The following is a 10000-nucleotide window of genomic DNA, read 5'->3' as shown; positions in this document are numbered from 1 at the left end:
CTGTATTCTCTGCCTCCCTTCTCCTCAGTGTGTGCCATGACTGCCCCCCCCCCCCCCGGCCCGCCCCCGCCCCCCCCCCCCCCCCGCCCCCCCCCCGCCGCACCCCGCCTGTGGGGCTGAAGCACATCTGTAGCCATCCAGCTATGAAGCGTGCCTCTGGAACAGGAATTGGCCTATCCATGATTGGTGAATAGCGAATGATGTCAGAACAACGCCGAAGGTCAGGTTGGTTCAGCAGAATGCTACCCAGGCAAGAGGTGTGGAGGGAGAATTACGTCTTTCCAGAGGAGCGGAGACCGTGCTGGGCTTAGGTTAGTTAGCAGCTGCATGCGCGGGGCCACAGAGGCCCCTTGGCTGTATTTTGATGAAATTAGAAATGAACGCCTACACTGGTCGACCTCTCCAGAGAGGTTCCTCCCAAACTCAGGAGGCTCTGGCTCTTGTGGTGCTCGGCTCCCTGGGCACACCTGAATGGCAGACCTGCTGGGGCAGAGCTTGCTTCTATCTGCCTCGTCCACCACCCTTCTTTAATAAAGCGTAGCCAGCATTTTCACTCTGGTTTTTGTCCATTGTTACCGTCGGCTGTGGCAGCTTCTAGCTTTGCCAGGATGTCCGAATCCTCCCCCCTGACGTGTTATTTTCACGTCCTCTAGTTATAAAGTTGGTCAGAGCTTGAAGCCCTAACCCTTCTTGTCCCCACCCCATGAACCCTGCTCATTTTTATGTGTCATTTTCGGAACCACGGGATTTCGGTTCTGTTTTGGTTCGTGTTTTGGTTTCGGTTTTTTTTTAGTAATGTATGTACCACATTGTAGCAGCAATTTCTTTTCCCTCTGAATGTTCTCGACTTTGTGGGCCAAAAAATAGTTGCAAGGAACAGGAAGACCAAGCCTATGCACAAAAAAGCTGTGTCTGGAGAGAGGGGATGAAAGTAAATGCTGGTTGAATGGGAGGGTGGCTTGCGACCATCCGTTCAGCTTCCCCCATGAGCCAGCTGGGTTCCTGCCCCCAGGATGTGGCTTCTCAGACCGGTCTTCCGGGGAAATGTGGCTTTTCTCACATATCATACTCCAGAAACAGGGAAAAAAATATTTTAATAACGGGCACCTCTAAACCCACTCATCTGCAATAGGGTTGGATACTCAATGATTTATTTTCACAAAAGACAAACCCGCCTGACCTAAATTCCGTATCTTTTTTATCCCTTCCCTATCCATGTTCATGTATCTTTTTTTTTTCTCTTCCAAGTGGAACAGGCCAGAAACTAGCAGACAAGAACAGAAAGGGGACCCACTGAAATAGTTCCCTTCTAAGTAGTTCTTGAAAACACCTCTGTGACATTTTCATGCGAATGGATATGTTGGGCAAATGGGAAATGCTTTGTAGCTTATATGAAAAATATGAGCAAATCTAGAGACTTTTAGGTGGTGGGCCCCATTTTTTCTAGAAGTGTTTAATGATGTATTTGATATTATAAAAGAATGTGTCTGCCATGAAAGAACATACAGCTATTTCTCTGCAGTGGGTGGGGAGGGAAAGAGCAAAGGGGCACTATTCTGTATGGGTGTATATACCCTTACTCCAAGGTGAATAAATAAAGTTGTGTTTGCTCAAATCTGTCCCTGGTCAGTCTGTTCTCAGTCATACTGGGGAAACTGAGTCAGACAAATACAGACAGTGGTTTTTTTGTTTGTTTTTTCCCCATCTCACCTCCCCATCCATATAAGCAGGGATGTAGGGCCAAGTTCATTACTTCTTCACTTTTGGAATTTTCAAGTGCAGGTAACATTTGTTGAAAACTCTTCAACGTTATATGTGGGGCATCGCGAGAACTTAAGATCGAGACAATAAAATTGTCTTTTTTACTATACTAAAAATCACATTTGAATGGGGGGAAAGCTTCTGACAGGTAAGAGAAAGAATATCTGCTCTTAGTTCTTAATGCCAGTGTTCTGTTGTTGGAGTTCCGTACTGCACTGTCAAGAAAGAGATAAATGACCCAGTGGGAATCTGAGACAGTGGGGAGCACACAGCTGCCCGGACGCCATGGCGGTCCCTACATAAATCAGTGGCAACTGGAGCCCTTTCCAGGGCCTCATGCAGGGCCAAGCACCCAGTTAGCACTCCATAAATATTAATTGTGAATATAACTGTGAGTCTGCAGCTAGAATGATATGGTGCCGGTTTTCCCAGAAATGGACAAATTGGCTGGAGGAACAGAGCACCAGGGAAATGATTTAACTGCTTGAGGGAGTAAAGAGGGAAGATCAAACCATTTGCAGCTGATCGGACGGGGATACAAGGCAGTGTGACCACCGCTTACAAACGTCAGAGGACACAAATGCCAAAGGGGTGAGGGAACCGCTCAGTTCACTGTGTGACGGGATGACTATGGTTATCGGCGACAAACACACAACTGTTACAGTTCTCTCTTATTCCTGTAGGACACCACTAGCAAGGTATTGGAAAATACTTTGGGATTTCAGACAGTGATCAGCCCACAGTGAAAACTGGTGTAGCCGGGACCTCACAGGCTCTGGTCTGACCACTTAGGGCGCCTCTAGGATCTGGATTCCCACCTCTGCCCCATTTGCCTTGGGTTTCTTTCCTCTCTTTGGGTCTTCTGTCTCCTCTCCTAGGTCTGTACACAACAGACTTTTTTATATTTGGAACCATTTCCCTTCTTTTACCTTAGTACTTTCTTCTTCAGACCATTCCCACCTGCCTTCCTTACAATACCAGGAAGGCTCCTCTGTGAAGCTTTGAAAAGGCCAGCTCACCCTTGTTCTCTCAGAACCAAAGCCTAGGCAATATGGCCCCCAGGTGCCAGGGAGACTGACCGGGACTTGCTGCCCTTGAGTCGCTCCAACAGTGCAGGGATCTCCAAGATCCGGCAGATCCTCTCAGCCAGAGCTACTTCTGGCCCAGAAAAAACTAACGTAAGCAGTGGATATTACAATCAAAGGTTACATCCTACTTCCTTTGAATGTGTCAACATGATCCACCAAGCCACTTAAGAGGAAGTGGTGACGATACTGTAGACATGGAGGGTGGGGAAAAGACTAGGGAATGTGCCACATAAATATTCTGTGACAGGAGCTGAGAAGGAAAATGGGCAAAATGTGATCATGATCATACTTCACAAGCTGGGATTCAGCAAACTGGTTAGCATATACTTTCTTCAATATACAATCATGTCTCAATTACTGAGAGATTATCCCATTTTTCTAGGGAGTTCTTACTTTCCATTACCCTCTTCAGCTCTCATTATTACTATTTAAATGATTCCTGGCAGATCACCACAACATTGAGTCATGGGCTTTCTGAGCTTGGGAAAGAAAGAGGTTTCTCTTTAAAAAAAACAAAACAAAACAAAACAAAACAACTAACAAAATAAATGAACAACAACAAAATAAACCACCAACGACCACCACCACCTTGGGAAAGTCTGATGTCAATGAATGCCTTCCAAATGTTGTTCTCCTTAATTGCTTCAAAATGACCTGGGCTGTCTAAAAATTGATTTCTGGGTCTCCCTGCTGACCTCCAGAGTCAGATTCTCTAGGGAGACATTTGTAAATAAGATACATATCTGTCCTCCTGGGGCTTATATTCTGGTAGGAGAGAAAGATAAACAAGTAATTAGATAAATATTTAGCTACTGACAAGTGCTAGAAAGAAATATCAAGCAGGATAGGGCCATAAGCAGTGATGGAATACAGTGGCCCTGTATTCATTGGGATGGCCACTGCAGGAAGGCCCCTCCAAGGAAGTGACCTTGAAGAAGAAACTTGGATGTGGAGTGAGCCACATGAACCTCTGAGTGGGGAGCATGCCAGGCTCACAGAGGGAATAGGTGTGGGGGCTTGGAAATGGGAGTGAGCTGGAGGGCTTGAGGAACTGTGAATGGTAGGACGTGGAAGGGGGCAGTAGGGCTGAGGTCAAGTTAAGCAGGAGGCAGGATCTGCAGGGCCTTATAGGGAACATGAGACATTTTTGTTTTCTTGTAAGCAAGATCTGCAGCCACATTTAGGGACGACTGATGGTGACAGTGGAGTCATGGTGATCCTGTGCTTATTGAAGAAGTAGACGTATGCAACCGAAGGGCTGGGGCAAGAACGTGGTCACCACAGGATGGGGGCAGAGGCCCCATGGTTTCCAAATCAGTTCAGTTAATAACTCGATTTGGGGAAAGTCTGCCTTGATTTCAGGGAATGCTCTCAGAAGGAGCAACACAGGAATGAGGGCAAGGAGATGCCACAAAAAAGGTGTGAAGATGCTATGGTCTGAATGTGTTCCCCTCAAATCAATATGTTGAAAACTAACCTCCAAGCTGATGGTATCAGAAGTGGGGGCCCTGGGAAGTGATTAGGTCACAAGGATGGAACCATCATGATGGGATCAATGTTCTTATAAAAGCGACTCCACAGACATCCCCAGCTCTTCCACAGGGTGAGGATACAGTCTGCGACCCAGAAGAGGGCTCTCATCTGATCATGATGATGCTCTGATCTTGGACTTCCAGCCTCTAGAACTGTGAGCATAAATTTCTGCTGTTTATAAGCCACCAAGCCTGTGGCATTTTGTTGTAGCTGCCCCAACGGACTAAGACAGACCAAGAGAACATTCCTAGCAGAGGCGACTCCATGAGTATAAGCACAGATGCCAAAACCAACATGGCATGCCTGGGCAGAAACCTACTCCGGAATTTCGCTGAAACATAAGAAAGCTGTGTTGCCCTCCCCCCCGCTCCCCGCCACCCCACCCTCCAAAGGGAGGGAGAGCTTCATAATAATAGCATTTCTTAGGAGACTGGTGATGGCTCAACTTCTTGTGTGTGCAAAAAGTAAATAAATCATTGATTCCTTGCTTACTTGAAAATGAAGTCAATATTGTCTTTGGCAAAGAGAAAGATTTTTGTATTCCCAATTAAACTTGTTGCAAACTTGTTTTAGATGGTGGATACTGCTATTTAAAACCTATCTTCTGAGCATGTGATGAAGGATAGAGAGTCTGCAAAAAACCAACAGCAGCCTTTTACAATTCCACTTATTACAATTGTGCATTTTGCTGACAAAGTCACAGACAGTAAAATTAAGGTAAGTGCAAACTGCCCATTTTGATGGCAAGTAATACATTCTTTTTGCTCTGTTAGCAAAGACTTTGAAAGATGTTAGCAAGGTTCTTCTTTCTACTATTACAACCATTTAACATGTTCTCCATAAAGTTGGCGCCAGGTATCACTGTGGAATTGAACTGAATATAAGGAGTACACATACACATACATTTGTGTAATACACATAACACACACACACCTTGCATATACTATATAGAATATTCATGTACCTTCATGAACTGTTCTTACAATGTTGTCATCTAAGTTAATTTCAATAACTTGGTCACCTGTGGTTCTGGGTCAAAATACAAAATATGCTTGTAAAAGGTCTTAGGTTGATAATCCCAGGCTGGAAAGAAACCACTAATAAGAGAGCTATAGCTTGGTCAATGAGTAACTCAGCATTTCTCAAACTATGTTCACTGGCACTCTGCTTCCAGAAGCCATTAGCAGGCACCCTCCGGGGAAAGATATAAAAAGCATTCAGTGATCCACACATGGGCAATGTTATAATTTGTATCCCTTAAAGGATCTGCGAAGTCTCCCATTGGAATAATAAGGTAGTTTCGTATACTCTGACATTCCCCAAACTTATGTGAACACTTTCACAAAGACATCTATTCATAAGAGCTTCTATAATATATTTTCCCCTATCATCTATCACATTTATCATAAACAGGACTTCACAAGGAAATAAATCTTGGCAGTCTATTCCCTTGTATTTCATTTACAAAGGTCAGCTCCTTATCATCTCCAAAGGCACACCTACCACAACAGTCTAACTGATGGTCTTCCCCAAATTCAACGTTTAAGTTTTGATGAATTCAGAGAGGGACCTTCCTTGGCAGCTCAGTTGTCTCCAGAATAAAGGCTGCTCATCATGGTCTGGATTCCAGGCTCTTTGTAATTAGTCACCCTCTCTCCTTCCACTTCTAGATCCCACGACTGTCCTCAGCAAATCTCCTTGCCACTAGGGCTTATTTATTTATGGCTAAATTAGCTTTCTTCCTCTAGCCTCTGTGCCTTTGTCCGCAACCTCTTTACCACTGGAGTGCTCTTGATATTTCCATCTAGTGGAAAAAGTCCCTGTTGGCCCCCTGACCCCACTTCATTCTCTTCTGTAGCACGAACAAGATCACTTCCTTCACAAACCCCTCACACTTAGACCCGTGCTGCTTTTTTCACTCTCGTGGGCAGTTTGGAAAGTCAAGAGAGTGGCTAAGAACAGCACAGGATAGGAATAGATTTATTTCCCAAGTCTGTCTCACCCAAGTTAGTCTGACTTTCCCAAGTCTGTTCTAATGTATGAACTTGGACAAGATACTTCACCTCTCTTTGGCCCAACTAATTTTTGGAAGCAGAGGAGACTGTATTATGAATTGCAAATGAGCTCATAGTGAAGATTTTATGTGTTTCTGCTTTGTGTCTCTAACCACGTTATCAGCACACTGGTCTTGTACTCCTGGTATACTTTGAGGTCCATGTAGCAAATGCTCTGTTGTCTCCATTGCCACCCAGCCTGTGAATTTTGTTTGCACGCATGCAGGTGATAACAAATATGTCACCACTGCCCCTTGCCCAGCAGAGAATGGGAGATGCCGTCCATTGTAAAACACCTCAAATTTCAGATATGGAAAATGTCAAAGAAGGTGCGTTTTGGAGTAAATGAAATATTATACCATCCTCATATTACAAATGAGATTCAAACAAGTTAAATTACTTTTTCTTCATTATAAAGCTAATGAGCAGAAAAGTCTGGTAATGTCTCAGAACTGATGTTGAAGCTTACCTACATGGCATACTACCTATCTTCAATTGAATGCCTCCCGAATGGATTAAATCACTAACATCTACAGTGGCTTCTTTAACTGTACCTGGCTTTGATGAAGGCACAGTTTTCAAGGGGTGACTTTCTCCAAGAGATATTGCTGGCCAGCCATGATTTCCAGGACTTAGCATCAGGAGCTCTAAGGCAAACCCCTCACTGGCAAGCTGCTCTCCTTCTCCAGCTTCAAGTGAGAAAGCTAGCCTCTAAGAAGTATAGCCTCGGGTGCACATCTGGCGATGAGAAGGAATGTATGCAAAAGAATGGAGTCGGTCCATCCACCCATCCACTCATCCAGCCCCTGTGCGTGCATTAGACTCAGAATTTCAGGATAGGGAAGGTAGTTGGTAGTCTTGGGGTTGCTCAGTTAGTGTGTTCTTATTGAGAGGTAGTTTGCATAGTGGTTAACACCCCAGCTTTGGATCCACTTGCAGTACTGATGAACCATTTACCAGCCCTGGACAAGGACCTTTCTGTGCTCAGATTCCTCATTTGTGATATTAGAAAAATGAATTGGCTTTCTCGTAGACTAGTTGTGGGGATTAAATGAGATAATGCACATACAGTACTTAGCAGAATGGCTGGCGCAGGGTAAGGACCCAATAATTGATTGCTGTTACCATTTTTAATGCATTAAAAAAATCTAAATATAAAAAGAAGCAGAAGGCAGAATTCGAAAGGAGCAGAAAATGCTCTACTATTCCTTCCTTCTTGCCTGATACCCTGGAAATTCATTGAAAATGATAGCAGTCCTATTTTGAAAAATGCAATCTAATTTGCATCTGCTGGGCTTTCCAATTCCTAATGCCCTTCTTTTTTGCTTATAAAGTGTCTATTTCTGTAGAGTTGGTAGATCCAGCCTTTATCCTGGATGTTAGTGATAATGCCTTGTTGTCCTCATTCTTACTAATCATTTACATTTCAGAATCAACAAAAGCTAAATAAACTATTGTAGGCTGAATCCTCACCTAATGGTCCTGCTATTGTGAATATTTTAGTGGAAAGAAGCTGGCAAACTCCAGAGACCAAGAGACTGTCCTGTCTGCATGTTTGTACTAAACGACCATCTGTCTGGAGCAACTCTGTGTTTTGGCATTTCTTTTTCTCCATAGAGATAAGTGATTTTTTTTTCTTTTACCTCACAATCTCAGTGAAGGTTTTAGAAAATACAGATTTTGAGGCTTATTCATCTAATTACAAACGATCAGGAAAGGTTATGAGAAGTACTTTTGGTTTTCTTTTCGCAATCTATTCATATTATGGGATGGAAATGCACAGAGTATGTATTGTAAAATAATGTATACATCAGGAACATGTATTGAGTGCTAATAGGTGTTGTAATGCATTATCTCAGTAAATCCTCACAAGGCCTATGAGGTAGGTATTATTATAGTTGTGATATTTTATTATTTTCATGTATTTTAAATTTATTTTGAGTGTATTTTATGATTTACTTTTATAAAGAGTTATCATTATCATTATCATGATACCTGAGGAAATACGGAGACGCAGTAGGTCTTCTAAATTACCTCAGGTCACACAGCCAGCCTTTGAATCTCGGCCATCTGACTCCAAAGCCTGCACTCTTGCTTTTTTGTGCTGCAAACGTTAAGGGTTTTTCTAGCTCTAAAATAAGATTCTATGTTGCTAACTCATTTAAATGCTATTCTTTATTTGGGTTTTAAAATGTTTAGTGAAAAAACATGTCATAATTTGGGGGAACAGCTGTATACTTCATTTCTCTTTTGTAGCCTGGATAACGGAGCGCTCTTTATAAGTAAAATCATGCTCTTAATTCTTCCCTTGGAAGAACTGGGTAAGTGGCTCTTTGCAAAGCAACGAAGTAAGAAATGTATTATCCCCCAATTGGGTGAAATGCATGCCATTAGAAGGAATAAGATCCATAATCTAAGTCATTCTCTCTCCATGGTAAAATGTTCTTGTGCCTTAATTAAGGAAGAGAGAACATTGAGAGTTCAATAAGAGTCAAAGTCTGTCCTGTTGTGAGGTGTCTTAATGGATTTTCACACCTGATTTCCATCTGCAGATGTAATCAGTAAGAATGGAAGAGGTCTGAGGAGAGAGCTCTCATGGAGTTCAAGGAAGCAACACTCCAGATATTGTAGTTAGAGATGAGGTTTACAAGAGCAAATCGATAATTTTTCATCATTTCTACCAGGAGTATTAATCAATATGATCAATATGACTACTTAAGAAACAATGTTTGGACACAAACATTGGAAAGAAAGAGTGGTAGTGAATACTCTATTATATGTTAACTAGCTCTGGACTTGGGAGAGGCAATGTCACAGTCAGTGTGATATATAACCACCATGATCATTATACGGTGTTTTGAGGCCAATTTGTGCATGTGTGGCAATTAAAAATGATACAAAATTGATTCTCTAAAGCAACCCTTCTAGAAATGATACATTCGAGCTTGGGTTTTTGGAAACCCATATTGTCAATGCATTTATCTTCCCACTTGCTAAGGAGTCACTTGTACGTTGTATTTAATCTAAATAAATAAAATCCATTTTTTTTTTGCTATTACCAGTTGAAAGAATTTATTCAACCAAAATTAATTGCTCAGTTCTGTGTCAAGGCAGGGCCTGTAACTGGCACAGATGCGAATGCAAATGACTCATAATTTCATGGAATTTACAACATAGTGAGGCAATAAGAAACCAGCGGAGCCAGGATTCAAAGCAAGTGTGTAGGCTGTCAGAACTCCCTGGTCTTATATACCATCTAAGAGCACTTCCTAAATCCAACAGAAACAGAATTTTCGGGGCACCTGGGTGGCTCAGTTGATTGAGCGTCCAACTCTTGATTTCAGCTCAGGTCATGATCTCAGGGTTGTGAGATCAAACCCTGCGTTGGATTCTGCTCAGTGCAGAGTCTGCTTGAGATTTTCCCTCTTCCTCTCCCTCTGCCCCTGCCGCTGCTCGCTTTCTTTCTCTCTCTCTCCCTCTTTCAAATAAATAAATAAATAAATAAATAAATAAATAAATAAATAAATAAATAAATAAATAAATAAATAAATAAATAAATAAATA

The sequence above is a fragment of the Neomonachus schauinslandi genome, chromosome 4 (genome assembly GCF_002201575.2).
Source record: "Neomonachus schauinslandi chromosome 4, ASM220157v2, whole genome shotgun sequence".
Lineage (NCBI taxonomy): Eukaryota > Metazoa > Chordata > Mammalia > Carnivora > Phocidae > Neomonachus > Neomonachus schauinslandi.
Note: the sequence above shows the minus strand (reverse complement) of the source record.